Here is a 5,938-nt window from a genome sequence, read left to right as displayed (position 1 = left end):
GAAGTCGCAAGTGTATCGTGATCGACCGACACCTCTAGGGATGCTGAAAGGCAACATCTGACGCCAATGCCTCACCATAACTCCGGACATGCTTTACAGTGCTGTTCACAACATTCCTACAGCTATTGTTGAGGAATGATGGTGGACATATTGAGCATTTCCTGTAAAGAAAATCATCTTTGCTTTGTCTTACTTTGTTATGCTAATTATTGATATTCTGACCAGATGAAGCGCCATCTGTCGGACGTTTTTTGAACTTTTGTATTTTTTTGGTTCTAATAAAACCCCATGTCATTCCAAGCATGTGTGTCAATTTGTACCTCTATATCTACATTATTCCACGATTTATTCAGTTTTCAAATTTATACTGACTTTTTGAACACCCGGTATATCCCACTGCATGGAAAAGAAGCATAATTCGACCCATCCCTAAGATCGAAAACCTGCAACTGCCTAGTGGTTACCGACCAATTAGCGTACTGCCTGCTTTTTCCAAAGCACTTGAATATATTGTTTATGATCAAATCACTGAACACCTGCATGAATTCAGCCTCTATGACAAATTTCAATCCGGTTTCCGTAAACACCACAGCACAAACATTGCCCTAATTAAAGTGACTGATAACCTGAAATATGACATCGACAGCCGAAAGGCAACAATATTGATGTAGACTTCAGCAAAGCTTTTGACACTGTTAACTTTGACATATTGCTCAGAAAAATGTAACAACTTAATTTCTCAGATAGTGCAATGAGATGGTTTGAAAGCTCCTTAAAAGACAGACAGCAATGTGTTGTCTATGTAAACGAAAAATCTTCCTGAAAACATGTGTCTTCGGGAGTGCCACAAGGATCAGTCTTAGGACCACTTTTGTTTCCTTAATATGTCAGTGATATTTCGTCTTTTCTGTCCTCCTGTAAATATCACTTCTATGCCGACGACCTCCAGCTCTACCTAAGCGTCAGATCTGAAGATATAAACACGGCAATCGCTCAGATGAATGATGATCTGTCTTCAGTAGTGACATGGGCGAAAAACCAGGGGCTAAAACTAAATGCAAAAAAGACACAAGTAATCTTAATAGCCCATCAGAAATTAATAAGTTCAGATTTCCGCGAACTACTGACTCCTATTCCGCTCGACGGTATTCCAATACCATATCAGAAAACAGATAAGAACTTGGGTGTAAATTTGGATGAGCATCTCAACTGGGCGGAGAATACAGTCGCAGTGTGCTGGAAGACGACCACTTGTCTCCAAGCTCTTAAAAAGTTTTGGGACGTATTTCCACAGGACTTGAAACGCCAGCTCGTGCAAGCACTCGTTCTACCGAACCTCCACTATTGTGATGTGATTCAACAAGGCATGAGTAGTGAAAACAAAAGACGGCTAGAACTAACCATGAACGCCTGTGTGCGTTACACCTGCAACATTCGCCGATATGAGCATGTTAGTGCCTCATACTCCCAGCTAGGGCGGCTGCGGCAGGACAAATTGCGTGACTACCACACTCTGTCTACTTCACCGACTCCTCGTCGCGTAAGCACCCCAGTACCTTGCTTCAGAGATTGAACACCTTTCCTGCCATCAGAATCGAAACACGAGGTCACTGTTATTTGGTATCCTAACTGCGCCCACTCACAAAACAAAAACTTTTGCAAACTCCTTCTCAGTTGCCGCTGTCCGCCTCTGGAACAAACTGCCCCTTACCTTGGGCAAAATTCAATCCCCTGCTGCTTTTAAGAAGTTGAGGCATTTCCTACTATCATCCTCATAATGTTTTCGACAAAATTAATGTTCAAGGCCAATCCTCTCCTCTGTCAAATAGCAAAGCTAGAGTCTCCTATCTTGCTCCTTTCTCTTCTTCCTATTCATCTATCTCTATTAGCAACGTAATCTTCTTTTCCTTCCCTCATTCTCCCTTCCGGTAACACTCCTATCTAAAATCTGTCTCTTTCAGAATGTCTAACTATAGCAGTTCTTATCATCTAAGAATATAAAATGTATGTGTGTGAATTTTTCGAAGTGTGCCTTTGTAATTGTTTATTTCACTTTTTGTACTAGATGTAGTTTAACATGCCTACTAAAACATATGAAAGTAAATTAAGTAGAATGTCTGGTTAGATGTAAGAGAGGGCCTGATGGCCCTAATCTTGCCAGGTTAAATAAATAAATAAATAAAAATACACTGAAATCGCGACTCATGGTGGTCCCTTGGACATTACAAAAGACAGGACAAGGTTCTTATTGGGTACGGCAACGCACTCCCTGCAACGTGCTGCGGTGTTGGCCACTGTCTTCGTAAGGAGTTGTTGTGGTAGGGTGCTAGACGCGTGAAAGATCTCTTGCGCGCGTCGTTTGGTGGTGATCGTGTGCTCACCCGCCACTTTCGTCATGCTTGGCCTCCCAGGTCCCCAGACCTCAGTCCGTGCGATTATTGGCTTTGGGGTTACTTGAAGTCGCAAGTGTATCGTGAACGACCGACATCTCTAGGGATGCTGAAAGACAACATCCGACGCCAATGCCTCACCATAACTCCGGACATGCTTTACAGTGCTGTTCACAACATTATTCCTCAACTACAGCTATTGTTGAGGAATGATGGCGGACATATTGAGCATTTCCTGTAAAGAACATCAACTTTGCTTTGTCTTACTTTGTTATGCTAATTATTGCTATTCTGATCAGATGAAGCGCCATCTGTCGGACATTTTTTGAACTTTTGTATTTTTTTGGTTCTAATAAAACCCCATATCATTCCAAGGATGTGAGTCAATTTGTAGCTCTCTATCTATATTATTCCGTGATTTATTCAGTTTTCAAATTTATACTGACTTTTTGATCACCCTCTATCTTCCCAACGCATCCCACACGTGCTCGACGGGATTTAAATTAGGTGAACAGGCAGGCCAATCCGTTCGCCGAATATTCTCTCGTTCATAGAACTCTTCTACCTGCTCTGGTAGGTGTGGTTCCGCATTGACATCCATAAAAATGAAGTCAGGGCTGAATGCACCCCTGAAACGGGTCAGTATCTCCATGCAACGTCATCCTTCCCTATACCATAACATCTGGACCACAACGACGATCATGTTTGACAATATTCCTGGCTGCTTTATATAGCGAGAGGTGGGAACACGGCGGTAGTGGAGGAACAGAACGACGTAAGACAACCCGTTACCTGAAACTTCCTGGCAGATTAAAACTGTGTGCCCGACCGAGACTCGAACTCGGGACCTTTGCCTTCCGCGGGCAAGTGCTCTACCAACTGAGCTACCGAAGCACGACTCACTCCCGGTACTCACAGCTTTACTTCTGCCAGTACCTCGTCTCCTACCTTCTAAACTTTACAGAAGCTCTCCTGCGAACCTTGCAGAACTAGCACTCCTGAAAGAAAGGATATTGCGGAGACATGGCTTAGCCACAGCCTGGGGGATGTTTCCAGAATGAGATTTTCACTCTGTAGCGGAGTGTGCGCTGATATGAAACTTCCTGGCAGATTAAAACTGTGTGCCCGACCGAGACTCGAACTCGGGACCTTTGCCTTCCGCGGGCAAGTGCTCTACCAACTGAGCTACCGAAGCACTACTCACGCCCGGTACTCACAGCTTTACTTCTGCCAGTACCTCGTCTCCTACCTTCCAAACTTTACAGAAGCTCTCCTGCGAACCTTGCAGAACTAGCACTCCTGAAAGAAAGGATATTGCGGAGACATGGCTTAGCCACAGCCTGGGGGATGTTTCCAGAATGAGATTTTCACACTGCAGCGGAGTGTGCGCTGATATGAAAAGGTCCCGAGTTCGAGTCTCTGTCGGGCACACAGTTTTAATCTGCCAGGAAGTTTCATATCAGCGCACACTCCGCTGCAGAGTGAAATTCTCATTCTGGAAACTCGTTACCTACCTTGTGCCCAGCGTGGGAGCAAGTTGCGGATAATGTATTGCCGTCCGTGGTGATCATACGGCCTATTAAAGACCATGTGTCACCTTTTGTATTGTCCCTTGGTCCGTCACAAATCGCGATGACTTCAGTGTAATTATTGTACACTAATGGCCATTAAAACTTCTACACCACGAAGATGACGTGCTACAGACGCGAAATTTAACCGACAGGAAGAAGATGCTGTGATATGCAAACGACTAGCTTTTCAGAGCATTCACACAAGGTTGGCGCCGGTGGCGACACCTACAACGTGCTGACATGACGAAAGTTTCCAACCGATTTCTCGTACACAAACAGCAGTTGACCAGCGTTGCCTGGTGAAACTTGGTTGTGAGGCCTCGTGTAAGGAGGAGAATGCGTACCATCACGTTTCCGACTTTGTTAAAGGTCGGATTGTAGCCTATCGCGATTGCGGTTTATCTTATCGCGACATTACTGATCGTGTTTGTCTAGATCCAATGACTGTTAGCAGAATATGGAATCAGTGGGTTCAGGAGGGTAATACGGAACGCCGTGCTGGATCCCAACGGCCTCGTATCACTAGCAGTCGAGATGACAGCCATCTTATCCGCATGGCTGTAACGGATCGTGCAGCCACGTCTCGATCCCTGAGTCAACAGATGGGGACGTTTGCAAGACAACAACCATCTGCACGAACAGTTCGACGACGTTTGCAGCAGCATGGACTATCAGCTAGAATACCATGGCTGCGGTTACCATTGACGCTGCATCACAGACAGGAGCGCCTGCGATGGTGTCCTCAACGACGAAGCTGGGTGCACGAATGGCAAAACGTCCTTTTTACGGATGAATCCTGGTTCTGTTTACAGCATCATGATGGTCGCATCCGTGTTTGGCGACATCGCAGTGAACGCACATTGGAAACGTGTATTCGTCATCGCCATACTGGCGTATCACCCGGCGTGATGGTATCGGGTGCCATTGGTTACACGTCTCGGTCACCTCTTGTTAGCGTTGACGGCACTTTGAACAGTGGAAGTTACATTTCAGATGTTTTACAACCCGTGGCTCCACCCTTCATTCGATCCCTGCGAAACCCTACATTTCAGCAGGATAAAGCACGACCGCATGTTGCAGGTCCTGTATGGGCCTTTCTGGGTACAGAAAATGTTTGACTGCTGCCCTGGCCAGTACATTCTCCAGATCTCTCACCAATTGAAAACGCCTGGACAATGGTGGCCGAGCAAGTGGCTCGTCACAATGCGCCAGTCACTACTCTTGATGAACTGTGGTATCGTGTTGGAGCTTCATGGGCAGCTGACCTGTACACGCCATCCGAGCTCTGTTTGACGCAATGCCCAGGTGTATCAAGGCCGTTATTAGGGCCAGAGGTGGTTGTTCTGGGTAGTGATTTCTCAGGATCTATGCACCCAAATTGCGTGAAAATGTAATCACATGTCAGTTCTAGTATAATATATTTGTCCAATGAATACCCGTTTATCATCTGAATTTCTTGTTGGTGTAGCAATTTTAATGAACAGTAGTGTATTTGGGTAATAGTGACACGACTGTTCGCCTCAATGCGCGTTTCTTTCAGTTACCTGGTGTGAAGGCAGTAAAAGGTTGCTACGTTAGTTGTAAAGGGTTGTAATATTAAACAGAGAAACACAGCGATCGCTGCTGCTACCGCTAACTCGAGTACTTCGAGGAGAGTTGCTCACTTAAAGGCTGTGGCTGCAGCCTGAACAATCCTGATTCTGTTTTGGTAGTTAAGGTCGTACTTTTAAGAATGTAAGATCCAATCTGTCTAACCTTGAGCAAATTTGAATTACTCAAATTCATGAAAACAACGGCCTTTGTTTAACTACTGCACAAAGAAGTGTTATAGGAAGCGCCCTGTATCAGAGGTAGATCGGGAGTGGGATGTATTTCATTTGTAGAGAGCCTGAATGTAACTAAGGGTAAAACGAAAATTTATTGACTTTGAGATAGTACTTAAAACACATGTGAACATAGTACAATGTGAAGATTGCT

The 5,938-nt window shown here is 44.9% G+C and overlaps 2 non-coding genes across 2 annotated transcripts; both read right to left on the bottom strand.

Moving 5' to 3' along the window:
* Positions 1-3,210: 3,210 nt before the first annotated feature.
* On the bottom strand, positions 3,211-3,285 carry Trnap-cgg (transfer RNA proline (anticodon CGG)). The gene has a single exon. It is a non-coding gene; the product is annotated as a tRNA-Pro (tRNA).
* Positions 3,286-3,511: 226 nt separating this feature from the next.
* Trnap-cgg (transfer RNA proline (anticodon CGG)) lies at positions 3,512-3,586 on the bottom strand. Its single transcript has one exon. It is a non-coding gene; the product is annotated as a tRNA-Pro (tRNA).
* Between the last annotated feature and the right edge of the window lie 2,352 nt (positions 3,587-5,938).

The sequence above is a fragment of the Schistocerca serialis genome, chromosome 2, assembly GCF_023864345.2.
Source record: "Schistocerca serialis cubense isolate TAMUIC-IGC-003099 chromosome 2, iqSchSeri2.2, whole genome shotgun sequence".
Taxonomy (NCBI): Eukaryota; Metazoa; Arthropoda; class Insecta; order Orthoptera; family Acrididae; genus Schistocerca; species Schistocerca serialis.
The sequence above is the reverse complement of the archived record's forward strand: the minus strand, read 5'-3'. Positions and strand labels throughout refer to the sequence as shown.